Below are 17,636 nucleotides of genomic sequence, written 5' to 3'. Positions count from 1 at the left end.
CTTTAACTGGCTCAGACATGAAGGATGACTTTCCTCCCGAATCTGTTTATCTAAAATATCCACACATTTTCAATGGGACTTGGATTCGGGCTTTGTGATGGCCAGGTAAGATGGCGAAAGTCGCTGACATGCTCACTGAACCACTGCTAAACGATGGACAGTAGCATTGTCGTCCATGAAACAACCGTTACTTACTGGATAAAAAGTCAACGTTGCAGGATGGACTTAATCGGCAACAATTTTCAGATGTCCCTTGGAAGACACCCCATCTTCCAGCAATATCAAAGGACCCATTCGGTATTAACAGAACATTCTCCTCCCACACCATGACACCACCTCCGGAACCTTGAGTTCTGGTTACAAGACAAACTGGGTTCTGCTTCATGGGACTTCCGCGAAACTCTCTACGTACCGCCTGAACAAACGGTAGCGTGACTCGTTGGATCACATGACTTTCTTAAAGTCTTCCAGTGTTCCTGATACCACAGTAAATGAGCTTTCCCGTTTTTAACGGAAACCAGTGGTTTCTGTGTAGGGTTTTTGATCGATTATTGCCCACAGGGAGTCCTGTTTCGCATGTACAAGCCTTCTCAGATGAACGACATCGTTGCTGACAGCTGTCTTAGGACCACAGACGCCTCTTAGACAAGCAACGTGGATTATTTTTCCACTGATTAAACATTAGAGATATCTCATTTTTTGAAAAACCAATCAGTTCTGATGATTTTAAAATCGTGACTCCAGCCAGCCAGACACACAATAAGTCCTTTATCGGCCTTCGAAAGATCCTTTGTTTTTCCCCATTGTGATCAACATGACTGACAGTTACTGACCGGCAGCATTCCTACGTAGTTATCAAGAACACGTGGGGATGCACTTCACCAAGTATTTCGGCCGCATGCATAAAGGTTTCTAACACAGTGGTCGATTTGTGTATGTCAGTTTGCAAAGGATTGTTTTTAATTTAGACATTTATAAATATAATTTAGATCAATTTAAAAATTTAAAATTATAGTTTCTGTAATTTTTAAAAATATTGAACAGGAGCGAAATGATGGCGATCATCATGAAGAAATCACGTGACATTTTATTATAAAAAATTTCGATATAAGGGGCATTTTCTTTGCTGTTACGTAAATTATAAAACAACGACGCATAACTAAATGTCTCGTAATTTCTACGGAACATTCTTAAAATAAGGCAGAATATTTGTGCACAAGAAACATTTGACAAAGCAAATTCAGTTTTTTTTTTTTTTTTTTTTCAGATTTTCAAAAACGTTTTGCATTTGTTCACATTAAACTTTAAGCAGTCCAAAAAAACAAAGTATTAATTTTCACTCCACTTCCGCATCTTTAAAGATGAGAAAGTGGAATGAAAATCTACCAGTATCTTAAACGGAAGATTTTAAGGTTGACCTTGTGGATTGAGTAAAATTTAAAATTCCTAATTGAGCCTCATTATGGATTGATATCCAAAGCAGCTGATTGGTCAAGTCGATTGCGAAAGCGAATCTTTCATGATTCGCTATCGAGTCGGTAGCGAAGTATGAAACATTTTTATAAAAACAGATTCCGTTTTTTTTCATTCTTCTATATATTTTAACAACAATATGCGAATAGAAACGACGTTTGAATAGTCTGAGGGTCAGTAGTTTAACAGACTAAATCGAGAATCAAAAACATGAAAGGAAAAGGCCAAACATGAAGCAAAACTCGAAAGCAAAATTTTATTGAAATATCTGAAATGTAATGGTTGACAGAAACAAAAATAAATTTAAATGATATATGTACACTGCTTGGAAAGAAGTCAACGGAAACCCCGTGGGCAAGAAACATCGTACCATGTAAAGAGTCCAGTGTCTGTAGTCCTATAAATTAGAGGAGTATGATGCTCCGAAGTCAGCGCAACCGTGTCCAGATGAGATGGGGCTGCGAGAAGGCAAATAACGGAATTTGAAAGAGGCGTCGTGATAGGATGTGTTGCAGGCCTATCTGATCGGCAAACTGACAAAGTGGGCCATCCCAAGTCAGCAATCAGTGATCCCATACTGAGATGGAAGCGCAGGGCGTCAACTGCAAGTGTCACCCGCAGTGGATGACTCACCAAACTCATCGAACGTGACCGTAGGATGTTACGAAGGATAATAAGTAAAACTGGGCAGCGACAGGAACACGAATCTGCACAAAAACATTCAGAACCGAAGCGCACAATATGGGTTTCCATGGGAGGACCGTAATATGCAATGCCACACACCACACGAACCAACATGCAGCACCCTCGTTAGTGGTGCAAAGAGCGTGTGCAAGGGATGCGAAAGCTTGGAAAGCGGTATTATGGAGCATGGATTCCCGCTACACCCTGTACCGAGCAGATGGTAAGGTGTGGGTATGGCGATTAACTTCTCTTACTAGAGTGCGTTAAATCCCATTGAACATATGTGGGATAAACGGAGCATTAGGTGAAGTCAAAGGACGTTCGCCCCACAACAGTCCATGACCTCATTGCATGCCTACAGGAAAGCATGCTCCAAATTTCTCATTGATTGCTATCGTACGCTTGTAGAAAGTATGCTCCGTAGGAATTGCTGCAGTCATAGCAACGAAAGAGAATCCTATATCTTATCAAGGTGGGTGTCATGGATGCTTGTTCCTCACACTGTGGTATCTGCTGACTGCTTCTTTCCAAGCAGTGTATAATAGTTATTTTTAAGGGAGAAGGAAAAAATCATACCCATGACCTCAAGAAAATTGAACTTAAGTTCAATAATATTCAGTGACATTTATTTTCTAATGTTTGTTTCATAATATTAGAAAATAAATGAAGTGTAAAAATAAATAAATCCGCCTTTTATTCTCTAAAGGGAGTAGGCAGGACCGTTTATCCCTAATTAACTTTTAAATTTGTAGATCGGCATCTCTGTCCTTATGCAATCAGCAATAGCTAGCTTAAGACTAGCAATGATTTTAACTCGCTTCCGTGGCAGAGAGTAAGGAAGACAAGTGCTTCCATCTCGTGATACACTTGTCACTAATACTGTAATTATTGATAAAATAGTGTTAGTTCTATGGTCTATTTTCTTCAGTTTGTAAACTGAAAATGCGACTTTCTGAGAGAACTCGCTTGCCAATGTTAAAGATTGGCTAAAACTAGAAATAATCAATGCAAGTCTTACAATCATCGCAAGAGATATACTCACCTGCAATACACTTGAATAGAATGAAATAAAATATCTACTCTGTATAATGTACAGTGTATTTGGTCTAGCACATTTGCAAGTTGGATTATTATGGGAAAGAAAACTGACTTTGGTTATATAAAAATTTACTTACAGGATTATTGGAAGATGGTTTAAAAACAAAGAGAATAATTACTTCGAACAGAAAAACTTCACAAAGTCCATCAAATATCGCATTATTGCAATATCGCGACAGCTGATGGCTTTGTAAATATTTACATTAATTAAACAACTCCTATTGTTTGAAGAAATTTATTCTTAATGATTGCAACAATTAATCCTGTAAGCATTTCTCTCATTAAAAGCAATAATGGAAATTAACAATTTAGTAACTACGTAATATCAGCTTTTTTTTTTTTAATTCAACAATCATTGTCAAACACTAAGCGTTAAAATGCAATCAACAATGTTTTTGTATTGCGAATTATTATCTCGAAAATGTCTATTGCTACAGTTTTCTGCAATCATCGTCTGCAACCGTAAAAAGTGTTAAAAATATGTTAATCCTTTTAATACCTCGTAATATCTGCATAATTACAGTACCAGAATTACATATTTTCTCTTATCTTTCAAATCTATTGCCATTCCAAACACTAAAGTTGTATTTTCTGCTATTTCTGATTGTAACGAATGGGTAGTTCAGAATTAATTAGGTGCCTTTCGGTATCTGAAAACTTCAAGCATGAAGTCGTTTGGTGGATTGAAATAACGATGTATTTCCAGTCGAAGTAAAATTTTTAAACTCTTATCATTAAAATGAGAAAAATTGTTATGTGCCAGACAGAGCAAAAGAGATCAAGATAAAGATAATGACTACAGCATACGGTTATAAATTTATAATTAAATAGAAATGCAATTTTTAAGAATTCTCGTTTGGAAGGAGTTCCACATGAGTTATCTTAATCACAGAATTCTAACATGATGTAGAATTCCCTCTCTTTAATGAAAAGATACAAAAAAATCTTTCGATACAAACAAGGAATTGATAAAGATGTCAAGTATCTTTAATATGTACACTGAGTGAACAGAATATTAACATTTCATTTTGAATTTATTCTGTCGCATCGGCTATGGAACAAACGCAATTTAGAATTGACAATTGACAAATTTCCCAAGCTGTTAAATCTTTCCCGATCGAGGTTCCTAACTTATAAAATTTCAAAAAAAGATGGGGGGACGTGTGTAGACAGAGAAAAACCCATTTTTTTATTCTTCGACGGAAATGAAATCTCGTCAAAATTTGAACACTCCCCGCATAGTAGATGGTCTTTGAAACTACGACTTTTCCCCCCAATGGACTTCTCTTCAGAATATAAATAGGGACCTGTCACAAGCAGAAAAGATGCCTTTTCAGAAAAGAGGACACAAATTTATATTTGTCAGTGGGTGGGAGTGAAAAAAATTATATTCAGACAGCTGAATACCCTGGAACCAAATTGATATATGGAAGAAGTGTGTACTCTATTTGAGAAATCTTCGGAGCTTTTATACGTGAACGGAAGATGTGACGAATGTCTCAAATATATTTTTACCTAATTTACAAAAACTTAAAATTTCTCTTGATCGATAGTTGTTGTTCTCTAGATTTTTTTTTTTTTCGGATGACACGTTCCCATGGTAACAGGATCAATGGATGTTACTAGCAAAAAAAAATGTCAAAAATGATGTATTAAAAGATGGGACGTCAATTTCTTTCAGGTAATTTATTTTTCGTTGTTATTTTTGATTTTTTTCAGCAAATGACTACTACAGTTTCTACGAAGCGTGCTTAATCCTATACAAAAAAAGCCTCCTACAAACGAATTTAATATAGATTTTTTTTTTTTTTTATCTTTTAGCTTAATATAGTATTTCTTTGTTTACTGATTACGGATTTGTTTTATAAAATCATGGAAATTTATGTTGGCTACTTACTTTGAATACATCTATCAAAGCTAAAGTCAATGCTTTTATTCATAACGGACGAAATGGTGCTGTAACAACTTGTAGAGCGACAGAATGCAGGCCGAAAATAGTTAATCAAGAATGCGACATTGATTACTGCTCACAGCAGTCCGACCAGATTGTTAAAGGTTCCGAGGAATATTAACTTGCACAAATATGAATCATTTCGTATTGGACTGCCAGTCGTACTCAAGATATTGCTTTTCTCTAAGTCGAGTAGTTTTCGATTAAAGATAAGAAACTTTTATTTTTCTTGGATTCGTACATTATAATATTATATAAACAGTTAAAGTAGTTCATCAATAATAATAGTAATAATAATAATAATAATGAGAAAGAGTGATTATACAACAGTATTTACACTGTGCAATTAAAATATTATATTTCCTAATTCTCACAAACATACAATGTAAACTCATTATTTATATTTTTTTTAATAGTAAGAATAATTTATTACATTATTTTTTTCATGTTACATAGTAATATTATATTAATGATGTTATCACATAATAATCAGTATCTTCTTTATTGTTATGTAATTTACTGACTGTTTTGTTACATTTCTGCATTTCATTATATGGATTACGTGTAGATGGGTGAGGCAAGTTAATCCCACCTACTTGGAAGCTTGGTTGGAATTTTTAAAATTTTTTTTATTAACACACATTGTTACAGTTATTACATAAATTACATACATTTGATTACACGTGATACATTACTTACATTTTTTTATATATGATACTTACATTACGTACATTTGTTTACATATAATACATACTTTACATACATTGGTTTACATGCGATACGTACTTTACATGCACTTTACATAAAAAGTGATACATAATTTTTATTTATTTATTTTTTTTTATCTTGGATGAGATGTAATTTCTCACCTTTCATCCTCGAAGCTTATTTGTAAGCTTATCTGAGGATGACACCAGTTGGTTATTAATTTATTGGTTTTTTTTTGCTGTGTTAAGGAAGCTACAAAATCTATGATTGAGAAATTCGCGCCCACGCAGGCACGAACACACACAGACACACGCGCGGGCGCACACACACACACACACACACACACACACACACACACACACACACACACACACACACACACACACACACACACACACACATAATTAATTTGGAATGTATTGATGCGTCGCTGAACTGGAAGCCTGAGCGAATATATTGTGTTTCATTTAGTTTGTATGGTATTTTGGGTGCGTGTTTCTTGTTCGTGGTATGTCCTGAGAGCTCTTTTCAGGCTATTGTAGTTTGTAAGATTTCTGTATTCAAAAGGTAATTTGTTTATCGTGTCTTGGATGTAAAAGTTTCGCGTGGCCTTTCCGTAGTGATTATTGTATTTACATACGATATAATTAGTAGTCTGAGGTCTTGTTATACGGTATGTATTTCTGACTGTCCTGTAGTTGGCATCGGAATAATGTTTTAGCAAGGCTGCATCGTGACATAAGTGTTTTGCTGTCAGTATTTTGTGTTCTGTCATTACAATGTTTATAAGGTCGTTATTTTCTCTTTGTTCCCAAAAGATCAGTTTTATCATTTTGTACTGTAGCGACATTAATCTGTTTAATTTGTAAGGTGCACAGAAAGCATATATTGTTATAGCGTATCTTAGTATATTTTGGCATAGTGCTTTGCATATTAGTGTTTTTAGGCGTATGGGAACTATGTCTTTTAATCTGTAGAGTTTACCACTTATTGTTCGGAGTTTGTTGTGTAGATGGTTTATGTGGCTATTCCATTTCATATCTGCATCGAAGTAAATTCCAAGGTATCGTATTGTTTCAACCTGAGTGATTGTAGTGGTTTTCTGTGTGTTTTTTTATGTTGGAGAGTGGATGTTGAATGGGTATATATATTTGTTATCAACTAGTCGAGTCAGTGGATTTCTGAATATCATTAATTTTGTCTTTTCTGAGTTTAGGCGTATGGAATTTTTCGTGAGCCATCATAGAAATGATCAGATTTATGTCATGTTGCATATTCGTCTGGGCTATGCTTGCGATATTATTGCTGTATCGTCTGCGTACTGGAATATCTTACCTTTGAGTGGTAACTGATTAATATCGTGAGTGTAAATGTTGAATAGAGTTGGGGAGAGTACAGCTCCCTGTGGCACTCCACAGGTTACTGGTAGCTCTCTGCTTCGGTTTGATCCGATACGTGTGATATGCTTTCTATTTTGAAGGTAGTTTGTAAACCACCTGTGAAGAGGCCCGTCTATTCCAATATGCCTCAACTTTTCTAACAAGGTTTGCTGTGTGAGTGTATCGAATGCTTTAGTTAGATCAATAAAGACTAACATGGCAATTTTGTTTTTGTCTAAGGCGGTATTAATTACGTCTGTAAAGTCTTCCAAGAGAGATAATAATAACAATTTACTAAAATAAAGAGCCAAGCGACTTCAGTTCGGCGATACAAAATTATATAAATTAAGTAGATATTAAATCCAGCATTATTTCAAATCCGAATGTAGAAACAATTAAAGTTTCGTTTACAAAATTTGACCAGAGATCTTACGGGGGGGGGATACGCTCGCCGGCATTTTCGAGTTGCCCTAACACGGACCTTACAGAAAATATGCTTGCTTGCCCAAGCATCAATAATGAAACCTTATCAAAATGGACCAATAAAAGGCGAATATATGCTGCTGCTGATGATGATGATAATGATAATAATGATAATAATAATATTTTTTTTAACATATTGAGTGACTTTATTTACAATAAAGATTATACAGAATAATCTTATTATTTATATTAATAATAATAACAATAATAATTTATTTATTTATTTATTTATTTTTATTTTTTTTAACATATTGAGCGACTTTATTTACAATAAAGATTATGCAGAATTTTTGAATATAGAATATACATATTCTATATTCAAAAAGCCAAACGGCTATTTTTTTCTGACGAGGTTGATAAGTAAAGGGAAGGGATTTTTGAATCCCCTTTACTTAAGCTGGGACCTTTTTAACCCAAAATTTTAGAAATCCGTAAGGAGACGTTCTGCGCTGATAAGCATAAAGGGGAGTACTTAAGTTCATTTCTAACTGATGATTTATATAGATTTACGGACGATGAGTGTGAAAATAACTGCTGCCATCTAGCGTTCCTAATCCTAACTGAAATTACTGTCTTTAATGCTAAGAGTTTCAACCACGAAGTTTACGCGGTGAAAACAGAAAATATTATTCCGCGAACATATTTTAAAACAATTTAGTACTGTATAGGCTAAGTATGATATAATCCACTCTATATAACTCGTCTATCACCTAAAGATATTCCCAAACATCCCTATCCAAGGCAGCGTTGAAAACGTGCAGTCTACTGGTTTGCGAAGGGGAGTCGCCATCCACTCGGCCGACGTCTACCGTTAAATTCATAGCATAAAAGCATTTTTATCAAATAAATACCTCCTTTCGCTAGAATTGATATCATACAGTAACCAGGGCACAAAAATTGCGTATCTGAAAAATTATTTCGGACGTTCATTGAATTATGTGACGTCGCATTGCACCTAGAAACTCCCATCCACCGCGAACTGTCATCTTTCCTAAGTGGTTTGTTCATAATGGATCACGCAGCCTCCACTATTATTATGAATATTGTGTCAAGGGGTTCAGAAAATCCAATGTTAAATACGCTCTCTCTCTCCCCTCTCTCTCTCTGTCTATCTTTTTAAGGGGGCTGGTTTTTATTCCGAGAACATTCAATAACATTTATTGGTATGACATCTGCTTGTTTAAATCTATTTGGTTTTGTCTCGGTCCCGTGTTATTAATCCTCTCGTCTTTCCAAGGGAGGTTCGCATTAATCTGAACTCGAATTATATTACGTTTAGAACGGTTTATCTTAAGAGAAAAAAAAAAGAGAGAAACAGTTTTAGACTATTCGTTTTCTGAAATTTAATAACATTCAACATCCTCGTCTGTAGATACGTGAAGTCAAAAAAAAAAAAAAAAACAGACGGAGGTACTTTGTAAAAGAGAGAAACGGACGTAAAGAATATTCGGTATGAATAAACATGCACGCATTTAAAATATTTTTTTCCTTCGAATTCCGTTATTGTTGGTTATGTAATTTAGCAGCATTTAGAATGCAGACTTTTATGAATTTGCTTACGTAACAATGAAATTGGAAACATTAAAAGCGTGTGGATTTCCTTCTCTTTAATGACTGTTGCCATGGCGCTCGCGCGAGCCTTTGACAATGAAATTTACACTTCATGGCGCGTGCGCTATTGAATGCAAAACACATAACAGGAAGGTGTCGATTTTATTCCGGTCTTTAACCCTAACTAACAATCTTTCGGGGGGGGGGGGGAACTCCGTTCAAGCTTCTCTTTCTGTTCCCACAGATTCTAGCATTAAATGTGGCTCTATTTTCCACGCATCCTCATAAAACACATCTGCATGGACGTAAAATTGTTCTCTCAAACGTTACTGCGACTATCGATATCTCAGGAAGGCATCTTTTATGGGTTTCCGATGCTGACTCCCGTTATGTCCTTTAGGGCTCGTATTTCTTTTTTTTTTTTTTTTTTTTTTTTTTTTTTTTTTACAAGTGAAATATTGATTCTGTTTTCTTGTCAAAGGCATAGAGATTTTTTATGACGAATTTATCGATTTATAGTCGGTGTAACTGTCAAAGTTCTTCCTTGACACATCTGAATGCTGATCGGATAAAAGTTTTTCTACTGCTTATTTTGACAAGACAACTGGATCTTTGTTTCTATTGTTTATCTTCGGATTTTTCACAACACACACACACACACACACACACACACACACACACACACACACACACACACACACACACACACACACACACACACACACACACACACACACACACACACACACACACACACACACACACACACACACACACACACACACAGTCTGATGGCTAGTATTTAAAAAAAAAAGAATTTACGACTATTTTAGTCCATTTTTTTATTTCTATTATAATTACGAAGATTGTCAAAACATTGTTTGTGCAAAACATAAGATATTTTCGCTTGGAATGGCTTCGGCATTATTGCCACAAAGTACTTCTAGTCGAAGTGAGAAGTGCGCATGCTCATAATTCATATTTTCTACTAGATATTTTAAGGCGTCTGCTCAAACATCTGCAATCAATTTGCTTGTTTATCACAACAATGAAAATCATTACGCAATTTATATATTCTCAAAACCATTATGACTAAGACTGCAAAGCCAGCTAAAAAAATTGTGACTGATTTTCTAATAACAGGTCACATTCGCTTCTGATTCGCCCTGAAATGCAGTTGTAATGATTACGACAAATTAAATCAGTGCACAAGTTTACCGATGAAGGCTGTAATCAGAAAAGCAAAGAACTGACCACAGCAAGATTCGTCGCGATCTTGCTCGAGGCAAACAAACATCCCCATTAACACAATTTTCGGATAAAACGCCTAATCTTGTCCGTAGAATATTAAATAAATCGGTTATTGCAACATACTTCCATAAATCTTGTTATAACTAACCCATAAGTTATCGTTACAGAAAGTTTATTCCGAGAAACAACGATTGGGTTTAAAGAAATGCCACATAATGATGGTTCGAATCCCGAACACTGTACCTAAAGAGAGCTTTGCAAAACATGCAAGATTTCCGCCTGTTAGCAAAACTATAAGTGTATTTGACGAATAAACAGGTTATATAGACAAAAATGTTGGATTTATGAGCCGTTTTCGAGTGTTATAAACCTTACGTACCCATGCAAGAGATCGAAGGTCGAATAAAGACTAAGGTGAATCGCTTTAACTAGATGCCACCAGAATAAACTGCAAATTCGTTGACACAAACATAGTTTTCATCAAGCCACTTGCTTTGTACCATAAAGAAATACAACTTGGAACTTCTTTGGGAGATGGAACGAGTCCTTGACTCTTCATCCATTCATCTGATTTTTGCTTATGTATGAGGGGATTACTGTGGGTAATTTACCCGCTCATTGTGAGCATTGTAAGCTGTATCAACTTTCTCTTGCGATGACGGATTTCGGTTTTTTATATTTGGAACGATCTGAGGGTTTGTAGTCCGCTGCCTGTCGAATTAGCTGATTTAATGGTTCTCTGTGTTTGTGAAGAATTTTTCTGCAATGCCTGTCATGTAGGTCTTGATATCTGGAAGGTTGGCTTCTTGGTGTAACTGGTGAACTATGGATGTTCACCAGTACACCTATCTATGGATGTTCTGTTTAGCTGTGTGTCCCCATGTTGGTGAGGCGTAAGTTATCTGAGGTCTTATCACTGATTTGTAGAGGAGAATTTTTTTTTGGTTATGTTTAGGAACCGGACACACTATTTATGTGTGTCTTGAAAGTTCGGCGTTTATCCAGATGAACTCCTAGATACTTGGTAGAGTTGTGCCAAGGGATGATTTCTTCAAACATTTGTATGCTTGTGTTCGGTCTGCTTTATGTCTGGTCAAAAGTACTGCAGAGCATTTTCCTGGGTTGATTGCGATACACCATTTTTTTTTACCAATTCTCTAATTCGAGGAGGACTGCTCTCTGTAGCTTGTTTGTGGCCAGATGTGGACGGAGGGATCTGGCTATGATAATTGTGTCATCGGCATAGAGAGCGGTGATGGATGGGGACAACTTGCGAAGATCTGCCATGTATATGGAGAAGAGTAGGGGAGACAGCAGAGAGCCTTGAGGGACTTCAGCCGTGACTCTCCTCTCTGTGGATCTGATTCCATTGAGTAGTCAGATGATTGATTAATTGTGGTGAATGAGTATGGTCATTTGCCTGGTGAGTATTAAGATTATAAAATAGTGAATTACGGATTGAATTGTGAGTTGTTAATGATTAGAGAAGTGGTTTGAGGACGTTTATCGGGAATTTATCCCTTTGGTGAGGTGCTTAGTAGTAGGTGGGGGAAAAGTAAAACTCTATGACATGTTCCACCCCCACCCTCACCACACACACACACAATTGTCACAGACGACAGTCTGGAAAACGTGACGGCAGTACACATCGGACAGCGAAGCTCGGGGCAGTCACTAGATCCTTAGGATGCGCAAATATCCCAAAACAATGTCCACCATATATTGGATACAGCTGACCTCTTGTAGAATTCCTCTTGTAGTTAAAACTACAAAAAAAGAACATTTTCGTTACTAGAGAATCACCAAAAACAGTAAAAATGGAGACTGCTATTAATACAAACTCAAACGAATGAATACCCCAGTCATCCTATGGGATTAAAAAATCATTGGATATCAGTTGCTACTTCACTCCGAACTCTAGAAATATCATTTACGAAAGCCATTAATACAAAAGGAGGAATTCGCATCCAGCCAAAACTTCCACCGATTACAGACAACTAACAAAATCTCTGGATAATAGCAACCTTCCCTAGCACACATTTGCACTCAATAGTGAAAAGAACCTTAAAGTTGCGCTCAGAAGGGTAACAGAATCCATTACAACAGACGAAGTACAAGCCGATCTCCAAAACAAAAGCTTTAGACCTACAAAAGTCAGCCGTATGCGTAGAGCTGATAAAACCCCTCTAATATTGGAGATCAGCAAAGACCAGAAACACATCTACGATCTTCAAACTATTTCTGATTTAGTTATAAATACTGAATCGCTAAAACATAATCAAACAACGACAATGTCATCGCTGTCAAAAGTTGGCCACTCGCAAAGCTGCTGCAAAGGAGATTTCCGATGTGTTAAATGGGGTGGCAAACACGCAACTAACGAATGCCCAAAACCCGGCACACAACCAGCAAAGTGTGCAAATTGCGGAGGCCCACACCCCGCAAAATATAGGGGCTGCATAGCATTTTCTCAAAACCCAAAGATACAACTTGACGAAAGGAAGGACGTATGCTGAAGTAACAAGACCAACCTACCTAAAAGACCCAAAGCCAAAACCAAACTAGTCACAGCAAACCAACAAACCTATACTACAGAACATAACAATCCACATAGGAGAAATGCTTGCTGAACTCCAGCAAACCAACCCAAAGATATCATCTTAAGACACACAGTTACTACTTGCTGAAATCCTTAATGGATAAGGCTAATAGAAAACTTAAATCATTACAGATTGTCAGCTGGAACGCCAACGGACTATCCAATAAAATAAAGAACTACAGGAGTTTGCAACAGAAACCCAAGCAGACATCATCCTTATAAATGAATCACACCTTCGTCCAAGTGACAAGGTCAGAATCAACAATTATAGCACTTATCGTACAGGCAGATGCTATGCAAGAGGAGGAGGCACTGCCATCTTTGTCAAAAGAAACATAAAGCATAATACAATAGCCAAACCCCAAACAAAACACATGGAAACCACAGGAATAAAAATACATATGGAAAACACAAACAGTATCAGAATATTCGCAGCCTACAACCCCCCAAATAAAACACTCCTAGATTCAGATCTGGATGAAATACTAAATGCAGGTAGAACATTAATCAAAGCTGGTGACTTTAATGCCAAACACTCCACATGGAACAGCATAAACTCAAATATCAACCGTAGACTACTGAATTCACACACCACTACAAGAAACATGACAGTAATAGGACCCACAGAACCCACACACTATAGAGAAACCGGCCGTCCAGATTTACTTGATATAGCAATACTAAAAACATTGCACACAGCTATCAAATACAAGCAGTTAACGACTTAAGTTCTGATCACAACCCCATCACATTGCAACTAGGCGCCATACAAGATCTAATGGAAAATGCCACCACCTTTATAAACTGGAAGCAGCTACCCTCAGCTTTCCAGGATAACATTGGCTCAGTTCTACATATAACATCCACTGAAGATATAGAAAACTCAGTGAAATCCTTTGAAAAGCAAATACTAACAGCAATATATCACAGGTAACAAATATAACCAAGTGTGCACCCGCCAAATAAACTCCCAGAGGACATGAAACGTCTTATCCGTGAGAAAAACAGATTAAGAAGACAATATCACAGAATAATGGATCTCGCAGATAAGCAGGCAGTTAACAGAGCAACAAAACAGGTTCGGTATGCTCTAAAGGACCACCGAAACCAACTTTGGAATAACAAAATACATCACCTAAACACGGAGGATCAGTCATTATGGAGAATGATCAGGTCACTTCGTTCGAAGCGTTACACACTTCCTCCAATCCAAGGTGAATATAGAGTCGCCTACTATGATGAGGAAAAAGTAGAAGCATTTGCAGACAGCTTAGAAAAACAATGCAGCCCCAATTATAGCAATGTAGATATAAACGTCATAAGAAAAATCCACACACAAGTGCGTAAAATTACTCAAAACGCCTCATTACAATCCAACAACAAATCCGTGTCACCGACAGAAATATATGACATCATAAGAAAACTAAACAACAAAAAGGCTCCGGGTCCGGATGGAATAACGAACAAAGCACTTAAACTACTCCCCCGTGAAGGGGTTATGCATCTGGTAGCCATCACTAATGCCATCCTTCGGCTAAATTATTTTCCAGAGCGATGGAAGCTTGCGGATGTCTTTCTAATTCCAAAAGCTGAACAAAATACACAATTTCCTCAGAATTATAGACCGATATACCCACACGGATTCAAGAGGCAACAGATATCAACCACGACATACAAGACGAGCAATTCGGCTTTAGGAAATATCACTCCATATCACTCCATAACGCTTCAAATTTACAGTCGTTGAATACACATCAGAGAAAACAAGCATTACGGTCTAACTTTTAATCTACACCAAGTAGGAATCTTATTACTTAAGTTCTTAAAAGAACTAATTTTTCTACCCCTAATTCTACTTAAATCTGAATAATAGCTATATTCATAAATAAAAGGTGTATTTAAATATCTTATAATAATATTTAAAAATACCTAATTTCTTAAATATTTAAAAATATTCTATTAATTTATAAGGTAATCTAAAATTATATATATAAATTATTATTTTAATAAGTAAATAATAATGGATATCATTATTTATACAGACATTCTGATAAAGTGTCTTAATGCAGTGGCAGATAAATAAATATTGGAAAACATTGTCATTTATTCTGTTTTAATTAATTCCAACTTTGTGAAATTCATTTGAAATACATACCTGTGTATTTTGAAGTTAAAATTAATAAAATAATAGCATTTAGGAGAAATAAATTTTATATGCCATAAATTTCGATTGTGGTTCGTACTTTGGTAATGTTCGACAACTTTGCTCTGCTTTTAAAAAAGTGTATGCTAGTGTTTACTTACGAAAGTGTAAAAGGGTTAAGAATCAACGAACTGTTAAGAATCAAATGAAATTGTGTCACATAATAACAAAAAAAGTTTAAAAATCAGCAGCTTTTAAATATGTAAAAGATTAAAACGAAGTGAAGAAAATAGTTTATGAGCAACATGCTCGCCCTCAGAGGGCAAGGGGATTATAGATCATTTCTTGAAAAGGATGGCTTTAGGTCTTTTGCGTTTGTACAGATCATCATAGTGAGCAGCTTGTTGCACCAGTGGATTGGGAGGTGTAGACGTTTTTAGGGAAAACTTTGCTGCAAGAGACTGAAGGAAAGAGTAGATATAAGGGATGTCGGTGTCCCGTTGAAGTCGAACAACTCTGACAAACCATGGGACGTTCAGAATCATACGAAGGCACTTTTTTTTTGTACTGCAGTTTGAGGTTATTAGTATCAGCGGTGTGCCTCCATGCTGGCGAAGCATATGGGATTACAGGACGAATCATCAGTTTATAGAGGAGCAGTTTTGATTCTGGTGTGTAATTTACTGTTTCTGTTTATTAGGGGATAGTGCTGGGCGATGGCTTTTGATGCCTTTGAAACAGGTAGATGTCCCCCCTTGTAGGAGATACTGTTCTGGAGAAGAGCATGGCTATTCTCTTCAAGGGATTTACTTGTAATCTCCAATTGGAGAACCGTTTTTCTAATTGTAGGTTTTCTTGGCGGTTTTTGGTGACTAGGTGTGGGTAAAGGGATGTGGTTAGTATCGCTGTATCATCAGTGTAGAGGGCCAAGATAGATGACATTGGATTGTGTGGAATATCTGCCATAAATATTGAGAAAAGAATTGAGGCCAGTAATGATCCTTGCGGGACACCATCCAGAATGGGGCGCTTGGTGGATATAGTGTAGTTTATCTTGACCTGCATAAATCTGTTGCCGAGATATGATTGGATCAACTGTACCATCTGCAGGAGGATGTTAAAGGCGATGAACTTGTGGAGCAGACCATAATGCCACACGTTATCGAAGGCCTTGGCCATATCCAGAAAGACATCTCTGGTAAGTTGATGCCAATTATAGCCTGTGGTAATATATTCAATTAGTCTGTGGATCTGTTGAGTGGTGCAGTGATGTTGACGGAATTCAAATTGTTCATGTGGGAGGATATTAAGCTTATTTACTATGGATTGGAGTCTGGCCTTTTCGGCAATCTTTCCCAGGTTTGAAAGCAGGCTACTGGGACGGTAATTTTGCGATATATGTCGGTTTGCCTGGTTTACGAATGGGAGTTATATAAGCAGTTTTCCACGGGGAAGGGAAATATCGGAATCTAATAATCGCGTTGATTATGTTGGTAAAGTGCATGTTGGTGATGCCACCTGGACTAAGAGCTTTTTTTGTTGTTAACATTCTTAATGATCTCGTAGATTTCTGCTGGTGAAGTAGGGACGATTTGATTAGTACAGGCATCAGGACGTTTTAGTACATGTCTCACATGCCGATGAATTTTATACAAGAGGTTGAAATTTAAGTTTTCATAAGCAGGTCGAAACTGCCTTTCTAAATTTTTTTGCGATGGTTTCTACCTTCTCTGCATCCGTGTGCACAAGGCCCAGGTCCGATTGTAGAGGGGGAAGAGATTTGTTTTTGTTTCTGAGATTCCTCAAGAGTGCCCAAATAGAGTGATCCGCAGGTGAGAAGGAAGCCAACTTATCCTCCCACGGTAGATCCCTGTGGACTTTAAGAGCGTCTCTCAGCTCCATTTAATCTGTTAAGAATTCTTTTGTATTGAGGAGCGGAGTATTGTGAAACCTTTTTCTAGCTTTATTTTTTTATATCTTCTCAGGTTCATAATATCCTCCGGTAACCGATTTGTTGTGGAGCGAGTTGTGTAAGAGATAACTGCAGTTATGACTGCATTGATTTCCTGAGTACATTTTTGACTGCAGTTTCAATTTCTTGCTTTGATCTTATAGGAGGAACAGGGCTAATGAACTCTGGTAGTGCTTTTGCTAATTTTTCCCAGGATGTGAATGAGTGTGAGGGGGAGGGGTTGTGTTGGGTTCCCAGCTGTAATAGCACTGGATCATGGTCTGATGACAGCACGTTTAATGTTCTTAAATTATATTGAAATTCAACATTTTGCAGGATGGTTATATCCAAGATGCCAGCATTGC

Source organism: Typopeltis vanoorti, chromosome 12, assembly GCF_054136105.1.
Source record: "Typopeltis vanoorti isolate ZY-2024b chromosome 12, IOZ_Tvanoo_1.0, whole genome shotgun sequence".
Taxonomy (NCBI): domain Eukaryota; kingdom Metazoa; phylum Arthropoda; class Arachnida; order Uropygi; family Thelyphonidae; genus Typopeltis; species Typopeltis vanoorti.
This window is presented reverse-complemented; position numbering follows the sequence as displayed.